Here is an 11,336-nt window from a genome sequence, read left to right as displayed (position 1 = left end):
GGGGGGGTGGGGGGGGGGGGGGGGGGGGCATGGCCCCCATCTGCCCTTGAGTAGTCACTACAAAAAAAATGCAATTTTAAGCTGCGTTTTAAAAAATGCAGCTATTGAGTGCTTTGAGCTACGTTTTGTATGCGCGACTTCAGATCAGCTCGAAAGCTGTGTTTCTTGATGTTAAAATGCGACTATAGACCCATTTCATATATATATATATATATATTAAATATGTTCTAAAGCCGCGCTTGGAAAACATAGCCATAGAAGTACTTACAACTGCGTTTATGAGTAAAAACGCAACTTTAGGCCTTGTGCTAAAGCTGTATTTGGCAAACCCCGCCATAGAAGTACTTAGAGTTGCGTTTTTGAGTAAAAACGCAACTTTAGGCCTTGTCCTAAAGCCATGTTTGGCATACACGGCCATAGAAGTACCTAAAGCCGTGTTTGGCAAACACGGCCATAGAAGCACCTAAAGCTGCGTTTATATGTAAAAACACAGCTTTAGGCCTTCGTATATATACTGAAGATAGAAAAAATCCCTAATCCCTAATCAGATCGATCTATCACTCTCACTCTCAAACGACAAACCCTCACTCTTTATCACCCTCAACACCACGCCGCAATCGCCACCTCTGATCGATGCCACTGCTGCCGCCGAGAACCTCATTCTCATAGCTCTCTGTCTCAACCATCATAGGTCAAAACTTCTCTTTTCCTCTTGCGATCTCTCTCTCGGTTGTGTCGCGTGTTTGCGTGTGTTTATGGTTGTTCGGCCATGGGTTTGGGTATTGCTATTCTTCTGGGTATGTGGTCATGTATGTATTTAGATATGAATGAGTGTAATGTGTGCTCTGTTTGTATGTTTTTGATTTGGGATTTTGGGTTTACTGTTTCATATTGTGGAGGCTATGAAAATGGGTTTGCAAGAAGTAAGGCTTGCCATAGTTACAGTTTCTTTAGTTTTTTTTGTGTTCTATCACTTTTCATCTCATAAATCTCGGGTTTGTGGACTTATTTGTGCTATTTGATTTCTGTAGTTTTGGATTGTGGTTTGTGTTTTGGGTTTTGATTTCTCTGTGTGTTCTTTGGTTTGATTTCTCATGGGTATGAGTTGTTTTGATTTCTCTGTTCTTTGGTTGATTTCTCATGGGTCTGAGTTGGTTTTGATTTCTCAAGTGTGGTGTAGTTTGTTAGTGTTGTATTTTCAAATATAAGTCCATATGCATCATGGGTGTCTATTCTAGAGATCCTTGGTGAATCTACCTTTGTGAAGCACTCATTGTATCAACTGCTGTAACTGTAAGCAGTGTAAGTTTGGATTTCAAGTTCTAAAAGGGCTCTATTAATTGTTGTGTTAAGTTGGACGTGTTATAAATATTCTGATATGACAGACATCAGGATTCTAATGATTTTATATATACATTTCAACCCTATGTGTGTTCTAGACTTCTAGTGAGTAGAGTTTACCACCATACTCATAAAATTAAAAATTGTAGTCACAGATAGGTTTTAGAACTAATTAGTAAATATACCAAAAGAGCTTAGAGATAGTTTAGAAGAAGTGACTTGGAGAGTACCCCTTACGCTCTAACTGAAAAGGATATGACATGCTTTTGAGTAAAGCACAAACCAAGCCACACAGGATTGTGCAGTTGAGAACTATATAGTATTTTTCTTCTTTGAAAAGACCAAAATGTCAAACTCTTCATAAATTTATAAGAGTCCTATTTTTACGTTCAGCTACTCCATTTGAAGATGGAGAATAAGGGGCAGTAGTCTCATGAACAACACTAAGAGATTGAATATAATTATTAAGACCAAGTGTATCATATTCTTTTCCTCTATCAGTTCTAAACCTTTTAACCTTTTTATCAAAAGTATTCTCAACTTCTTTTAAGAAAATTGATAATTTTTCAAAAGCGTCACTTTTATTTTTAATAAGATAGACATATGAATATTTTGAAAAATCATCTATAAAGGTTATAAAATACCGATTACCTCCACGTGTCAAATGTCCTTCAAATTCACAAATATCACTATGGATAAGTTCTAGTAATTTAGTATTTCTTTCAATTGATTTATGAGGCTAAGTAGATATTGATCAGCCTCAAAGACTTGTTTGAACCTAGCCTTATTCAACAAAAAACTAGAAACTAGATTCTTTCTAATGTCAGGAACATGAAAGACATCTTTGAGAGTGACTTCTCTCCCAGAAGTAAATTTGAGAAGCACCTCTCCAATACCCACAACTTCAATGGTACGAGAATCACCAAGCATAATTTTCTTTTTCTCATCCAAGATGGTGTAGGTCTTGAACCAATTTTTATCATAACAAACATGTCTGGTTGCCCCAGAATCAATCCACCACCCTCGTAAGCCTTTGAGAATATTAATCTCGGTAACCATAGCCACAAGAGGCTCTTCAATGACATTGGCTTTAGCCATATGCCCATGTTTTTGAAAACGACAATTTCTAGCCGAATGTCTAGGCTTTCCACATACAAAACATGCATAATTGCTATTATTAGTGTGGATGCCATTATTTGGAGCATGCTTAGGATGGTGTGCTTGGTTCTTTCTTTGATTAGAGTGGGTCTTATGTCGAGGCTGATTTCCATTTGGCCTACGTTTGAAATTTCTTTTCTTAGGCCTTACATAGTCATTATTTTTTGCATTGGCTTTTGACATGTTTTCATTTAAAGAGATAAAATTTACCTTAGGACCATTTGCTCCATGGAGTTCAACAGTTTTGTCTTAGTTCCTTGCCTCTTCCTCCACTCTCAAACGGGTGATAAAGGATTCAATGGAGAATTCCTTTCTCAGGACTTTGGCAAACTCCTTCCAAGATTCAGGCAGCTTGTCAATGATGGCTGAAACTTGCATTTGTTCATCAACTCGAATGCCTTCAGATCGAACATCTTGTGAAATCATTTGGATTTCATAGGATTGTTCCACCACGGACTTGCCTTCAACCATCTGAAACCTGAAAAATCGGCTACATGCATATTTCTTGGATCCAGCTTCCTCTGTATCATATTTTTGATTCAATGCCTTCCATATCTTTTTGGCTGATTTGTAAGCTTGATCATGAGACAATTAAGTAAATAATTTCTATAGTAAAGATGATCCTTATCCCATTTCTTCACATCTTTTTCATGTTGAGAAAGTTCTTCTTCAGTCAATTGTTCAGATTTTTTTTTCTTTGGTTTTTTCTTAGTTAACCCATAAGCCACATTCAAGAGAGTAAGATAAAATAAAGTCTTTTGTCTCCACCTCTTAAAGTTAACGCCATGGAAGTGGAATGGCTTATTAAGATCACCTGCTCTAGAGGAATTAGACATAACATTACCATTTTCCAAGGATGATTTTGTGTTCTCCATATCGATTTGTCTCAAATTGTTGGAAATAAAGGAGAGACAATACCTGAATTTTCCTTGGAAATTACACAATTTGATTTTACCAAAAGAGGTGGTAGAGATGAGGCATGGACCAAGTCACTGTCTTGAGACAAATCATGCCGTCTACGATATATCCGATGTAGTTAGACAAATAGTTTCTACACATTGCCCCCAGGATACAACAGCCCAGCCACCTTTTACTGATTATCCTTGCGAGCCTACACTGCTCGTAGGATATATGTGTAATTTAAAAAATCCAAATAATGCAAGTAAAAAGAACCTTAAGTTTTACCTTTGGAAAGATCAGCAATTTCCTTTGGAGAAAACCTCATGACTTTGGGAAAATGTTTGTTTTAGAACAAATGTTTAACTTTTTGGGAAGAGAACTTAAAGAAAGGGGCTTCTCTTGTTTGCTTTTTCTTTTTTTAATTTTAATTTTATAAAAATGGTTATTCTTTGATGTGAAAAACATGAAGAGGCAACTACTTTACAACTTATTTTTGAAAGAAAGAAGGTTTCAAACTTTTGGAAAGAATATTCCCAAGATTAAAAATTAAATCATTTAGGAAAAGGGGTTTTCTTAAAAACATACTCTAAGATTAAAAACCATTTGTAAATGGAAATTAAAACAAAGGAACAACAAACTCATTTTTTTTTTTTTAGAAAAGAATTTTTAAAACCCCAAAGTTAGGATCAAAACATTAAAAAACTTTAATTTTTAGAAAATGGGTTCCATAGTTTTCTTAAGAAAAAGAGGGTTTTAAGGTAAAAATTCATAGTTCTTATTCTTTTTTTTTTCTTTTTTGAGAATCAAGACAAGGATATATTATTAGCTTAGGCCATTCAAATCAGCCATGTATATAGAGTTAAGTTCTGGTGGTATTTCTTCCATCCAGACTGACATAAGAGGGGTAGAGGATGCTCGTCTAGCTAAAGCATGTGACAACCCATTACATTGCCTCCTAACATAAGATTGAAAGCTCAAAAATATGTTAAAACACAAGAGCTATTTAGACTCCCAAATTAAAGATTACGAATCGATAGATTTTACTCTAACTTATACTAAGTGCGGAAAAGAGTAAATGTGAGTGGATTAACAATATAACTACTCTAAGCCATACTCATCAAAACACAATAGAAAAATGAAAGCTAAAAGAGTAGGGAAGAAGAATGCTAACACAAGAAACACGCCACTGTGTTATCGAAGAGGAAATCGAAGTACTCAACATAAAACCTCTCCGCCACCCTCCAAGCGGTAAATCGATCCACTAGACAATTAGTTGGGATACATGAATAGCAAGAGAGACCCTCCAAGCCTAATCTACCTGATGCACCTAAGCCCTCCAAGCTCCTACTCTAACAAGGCTTCTCGAAATTGTGTCTTGTCTAGCTTTCCGAATCCTGCAATATACCCGATTGCATCCGCCAGAGCTTGGCTTCTTCCAATGCTTCCCAGTAGTACCAAAAATTCTCACTTGACACTCAGTATGGGTGTGGTAAGTGTTTGGGCTAGTAACCTCTCAAGGATATAGAAATGGAGAGGTAGGAGTTGAGGAAAAACCACAATGGATTGTGTAGAGAATTGTGGGTATAACGATCTCTAACTCTCAAGGTTTATGGCTAGGGTTAAAAATCTCTCTGAAGCACTCCTCAAAATCTGTGGGTAATGTGGGTATATATAGTGTGGGTACAGATAGTGTGTATTAGATATGACCGATTAGCAAAACAGAATGTTTCCCGGGTATCTCATGGGAAGGCCTTACCCACGAGACACTCGTGAAAATCAGTTGTCACCAACCTGTCCTGACTCTTCGCATTCCAGTCATGTACAGGGCATATACTTCACTTCGCAGATAAGCTTCTCGCAAGATACCCGTGAAAACTTCTTGCTCTTCACTTTGCCTTGAGTGTTCACACACACTCTCTCTCACACAACCCTTACATGAAATCTCACATAAAATATAAGGTACAAAAGATTGAACAAAATTACAATCAAATTTGGCATGAAATTAAAGCCAACATAAAATAGTTGTAAATCACAACTTTACAAAGATGAACTCATCAATGAAAACTGAGACATAAGAACTTGAATATCTGCAGTCAGGTGGCCATAATGAGCTAGAAAGTTGCATCCCATCTCCAAGGACTTAAAAAGGATTTTAGAGTCTCCTTCAAGAACGATGTTGTCGAAACCCAACTCAAGTGTGAGTTCCAATTCTCTCTGTGCAGCTAAGACCTTTACCTCTATAACCAAAGTAGGCAGGGGTATTTGCTGAGTAAGCGAAGCCATGATTAGTCCTTGTTCATTACAGATCACCACTTCAAAGCTAGCAAGACCTTCCTCTGCAAATGTAGCTCCATCAAAGTTGACCTTGTAGGCATGCTGGGTTGGTGCTTTCCAAACTATTGCTAGGCGTTGTCGGGGTTGCTGAACACCAACACTGCAAGTGCTTGTCTTCAAGATTCGGTCTTGAGCAAAAGCAATCACTTGGCCGAGCAGGATTGCTAGCTTGCCCAAACACAAATTATTCCTCCTATTCCATATTGTCCACAGCACATCAGCAAAGAGATTGGGGTCCTTATTACCTGCAAAAATAAGCTAAAAAATGTCAGTGAAAGAGGAGCATGCCTGAAGTGTGCTATGGTCCCAATTTGCCCAAGATTTCCATACATGTTGCAAGGTTGGGCAAAGGAATAAGGTGTGAACAACATCTTCATGATGCATCTTGCAGGCATCACAGCAGTCCTTAATAATGACTCTTCTTCGAATCAGGTTTGTCTTGGTTGGCAATGAATCTTTAGAAGCATTCCAGGCAAGGTGCTTAACTTTATTTGGGACTTGAAGCCCCCAAATCTTCTTCCATAGTGGCTTGAGCACTGAAGTATTAGATGACCCAGGCTGGCCGTGAGTTTGTTGTTCATGCAAGTATCTATATCCTAACTTGACTGTGTACACTCCATCGAGGTTAAACGGCCAAATTAAGACATCATCCTGTATTGGCAAAGAGACATGTTTTTGATAATGGTTGCCTAAAAATCCTAGAAAAAATTATCAATAACATTCGTTCTCCACTCCTTAAGTTTCGGATAAATCAAGTCACTAACCATGCTCACTCCCCTTCCTTCAATCCGTGGTGAAAGAACCTTGGAATTAGTTGTGGTGGGTAACCAATTTTCACCCTAAATGTTGACTATCCTGCCTGACCCTATCCTCCATTTAGCCCCTCATTTGATCACATCCCTACCCTTCATAATACTCTTCCAAGCATATGAAGAATTGGCTGGAATTTTGGCCTCCATAACCGAAGTATCAGGGAAGAACTTTCCCTTGAAAACACGGTAGAAAAAAGATGACCTGTCATGAACCAACCGTCAAGTTTGTTTAGCCAAGAGTGCAACGTTGAATAAAGACAAGTCTTTAAACCCCATACCACCCTATGTCTTTGGCTTGTAGAGTTCCGACCACTTCACCCAGTGGATCTTCCTATTATCTCCCCTTTGCCCCCAAAAGAATCTACAAATCATGCTCTCAAGTTCAAGATAGAGTGAAACAAGGAGTTTAAAGCAAGCCATGGTATAGGTTGGGAGAGATTGTGCCACCGCCTTAATTAATATCTCTCGACCTGCCTAACTAAGTAACTTGCCTTCCTACCCTTGAATCCTCTTCCACACTTGTTGTTTAATGTATATGAAACTTTCATTCTTATTTCAGCCAACTAGTGAGGGGAGGCCAAGATATTTCTCGTATTACCGTACAATATTAACACCCAACATGTTTTGAATCACTGACCCAACATGTTTTGAATCACTGTTTGAGTGTCCGCAGTGGTGAATTTACTAAAGAAGATAGTGGTTTTACTACAGTTGATTTGTTGTCCAGAAGCTCTCTCATATTTGGCTAGTACCTCAAGTAAGCTCTGACATTCTTCCTCTTTAGCTCTACAGAAAATTAGGCTATCATCAGTGAAGAGAAGATGAGTGATTTTGGGCCCATTTCAGCAAAGAGATACACCCCGAATGTCACCATTGTTGGTTGCTTGACTTAGTAAACCATGTAGACCTTCAGTACACATGAGGAAGAGGTAAGGGCATAATGCGTCTCCCTGGCATAAACCACGTGTTGGGTGATATGCCTAGGGGGTTCCCCATTAATAAACACTAATTACGAGGTTGTAGTGATACATATCATCATCAATTGTATCCATCTAAGGTGAAAACCCATCTTGGCCATTACTTTCTCCACGTACTCCCACTCCACCCTATCGTACGCCTTACTCATATCAAGGTTCAAGGCCATAAAGCCAATTTTCCCCTTATTGTGATTCCACATGTAGTGTAAAGTCTCAAAGGCCACCAAGATATTGTCTTAAATCAACCTATCAGACATGAATACGCTCTAATGTTTTGAAATAAGATTAGGCATAATAGCTTGCAAACGATTGGTTAGAACTTTAGCAAAAATTCGATACAAAATATTGCTCAAGCTAATAGGTCTAAACTCAGATACATATGTCGGATCTTTTACCTTAGGAGTCAATGTAATAAAATAATGACAAAGGTCTTGAGGAAGAGAGCCCGATTTGCGATAGTGTAGGATAATGGATGACACATCAGGCCCAAGTAAGGACCAATAACTTTGGTAAAAGAGAGGGGGCATACCATCCAAATCGGGTGCTTTTAGGGGTGCCATTTGTTTCAGAGCAACCTCCACTTCCTTAATGGTGAATTCGGCCACAAGCATGTCATTCATTTCCTCGGTTACAACCTATGGAACATTCTTATTATCCTCCTCAAAATTGTTAGGGCTACCCGAGGTGAAGAGTGTTTGGTAGAAATATTACTATAGTGGCATTAACTTGATCTTGGCTAGAGCACGATCCTCCATTAGAATCATGCAACTTGGTAATATAGTTTCTCTTACGGCGTTGAGAAGCCTTGCTACGGAAAAATTGAGTATCATGATCACCATCGCAGAGCCATGCAACTTTGGACCCCTGCCTCTACATTTGTGCTTCTTTATCAAGGAGTGGATTTACCTCATCCTCCAAAAACCTCATACGGCTTGAGTCACCAGACCGGAGAGCATGTTATTCTACTACTTTCAATTGTTTGCAAGTGACTTCCAACTATTTCTTGGTGTTGCCAAAGGATTTTTTACTCCACCTAGACAATGCTGCCCCACATTTCTCAAGCTTCCTTAGTACATGGGTGTCCCATGATTCAGTGGAATTTATACTCCACATGGCTTCAATAGTGTCACTACAACCCTTTTCAGACATCCACATTTGTTTAAAGCAGAAGGGTTTTTGAAAACTGCAATTCATATGTTCCGGTGAGATCCATAAGGCTTTATGATCTGAAGAGGTGACATCTAGATGGTGCACCTTTGTACCTGCAAACATTGAGAACCTCTCATTAGTAGCAATTGCTCGGTCTAATCTTTCCCATATAGTAAAGTTGGGATAGTGTTTGTGCCAGGTGAAAGGGAAACCAACAAAATCAAGGTCCATAAATCCACACTCATCAAGTATATCCCAAAAGGCCTGCATTTGATTATGGGGAAAAGGAATTTTAATTTAAAAGGATTTTAAAAAGAATAAAAGTTTAATATTAAAACCACTTTATTTGGGGGAAAAGGAATTCCCATTTTTTTTTTTTTTTGAAAAAAATTACAACTTAGATTACAACCATTTAAGAAAGAAGGGTTTTTTAAGAAATGAGTTTTCATGGTTTTAATGAAAACCATGGTTTTTATTAATTTCTTGTGTAAAATGGAAGAACCAGACTCGACCTCTTCGTGAACAAGGGTTTTGAAAGTGGTATTGATAGAAGGGTTTTTTTTTTTTTTTTTTTTTTTGAAAAGGTACCTTATTGGAAGGATTTTTGCTAAAAAGAAATTCAAAAGAAAGTTTGTTAGGTTCTAAGACTTTAGGAACTGAATGAATTGGTACTTCATTTTGTGTATGTTGGAAAACAATGATCAAAACATTTAGTCTAGATTTAGACTTGCTCAAAGTTTGGTTTAATGTAAGTTTGGAATTGAGTAATTGCAGAAAATTACTGTTCAATTTCTACAAGGCTCGACTGATCGAAGAATAGACTCGATCGATCGAGAATTATGGATCAGGAATTTTCTGTAGAATTTTCAAACTAGCGCAAGACCATATGACGTGTAGGGTTAAGTATTTCGCTCCTAGTATAAAAGGAAAAACCCTAGCTACATTTTTGAGATCTTTGGTGTGTTGTGTGTTTAATCTTTTGTGAGATTTAAGAGGTGTTTACCTTAGAACACATGCATAGTTCTACCAAGATCAAGATTCACATCAAGAATTGGTAGGTGATTTAGTTGTTGCACAAAGAACTTTCAAGAAGATTTAAAACCTTTGAGAGGTGTCTCAAAGTCACAAGTAGGAGAACTTGTGGTTGCTGCAAATCAAGGAAAAAAGTAATCTGTGGACTCGAAGTTGTCACGTGGTCGTGGTAGTAAGTTTTTTACACGAGGTAGCAATAGGATGTTACTAGTCTAAGTCTTATTGTACAAACTTCAATTCCTTCATAGTGGATTTGCTTTTACCATGAGGAAAGCTAGATTAAATCCTCCCTAGGTTTTTACCGGTTTGGTTTTCTGGGGTCATCAGATCTTTATGTTCTTTATTTTCTGCATTATATTTGTTTTGATCACAATTGTTTAACCTAGGCTTAAATAACAATCCTGTTAATCAACTTGGCTTAATATTAGGTTAAACATATTGTGTGAAGGGTCGAAAACCTAACAAAGTTGCATTCTATTCATTGGAAAGACCAATTTTAGGAAAAAGTGGATGGTCATTGGAACTTTTTTTTTTTTTAATCTTCCGGAAAAACACACTTTTAGAGGTTTTTTATTTTTTTATTATTTTTTATTATTTTATTTTTTACCTAGGCTTCTCATTATATGGTAATTTAGATTATATGGAGTTTAGGTATGGGGATGGGAAGGTGTTTGGCACCTAACCCCACTTGACCAGTAGGTCAGCCTCCACTCATTGTGTTCCAAATCCTAATCCTATCAAAGGGTCTTCTAATAGGTTATTCTAAACTCACACACCCACTAACATGTATCTAACATCCAAACATTGCATATTGTCCCTAGTGCATAAGAACCTTACCATTCATCTAACATGGCATTCGAATTTAATTATCCAAGGGTAGCAAGTATATCACAAGGTAGTAGCATCAATAAAGCATTAACATCAATCATCCAAGTATTCAAGCATGACATAATGGCATCAATTAAGGAAATTCATCATGTTCATCAAACAACTCATTCTAACCAATCAAATGCATGTTCATATTTATATGTATGACTTACCTCACTGTGCATCAATGCATGTTCATGTTCATATGCATGTTCAAAGTGTTCACAAACATAAACCCTAATCACATCGTCTAAGCTAAAACAAGTGAAAACATGTTATTTCTATTGAGCTAAGACTTTATCATGCAAGATCTAAACTAAACAGAATTTAAAATGTTCATTTAAACAAAATAAAAAGCAAGAACAAGAAAATATGGGTTTTTGAGCTAAACCTACATACGCATGTAGAAGCCTACGTATGTAGGGTCATGGAGATGCATACACATGAATGAACTTGCGTATGCATCCCTACTTAGAAACGCTGCATGCACACACCAATCAAAACCTAGTCTAAACAACCTAACATGCTTTCTAAACAAACAAACAACAAACCTAAACTACACAGAAGAATATTAAAGTAGAAAAACAGATATAAAAACAACAAGAGAAAGAAATAAAGACAAATGCAAGTACCTCACACAAAAAGCTTTCAGAGCTTGATTTTGACAGTTCCCTCTGTCAATCTACAAAACAAAATACCCAGAGGGTTAGTAAGGGTTGTGAGGCCTTTTTATAGTGTTCAATGAGGAGGGACGGAGCATCCCCAA

Source organism: Quercus suber, unplaced genomic scaffold (genome assembly GCF_002906115.3).
Source record: "Quercus suber isolate HL8 unplaced genomic scaffold, Cork oak 2.0 scaffold_15, whole genome shotgun sequence".
Taxonomy (NCBI): domain Eukaryota; kingdom Viridiplantae; phylum Streptophyta; class Magnoliopsida; order Fagales; family Fagaceae; genus Quercus; species Quercus suber.
Note: the sequence above shows the minus strand (reverse complement) of the source record.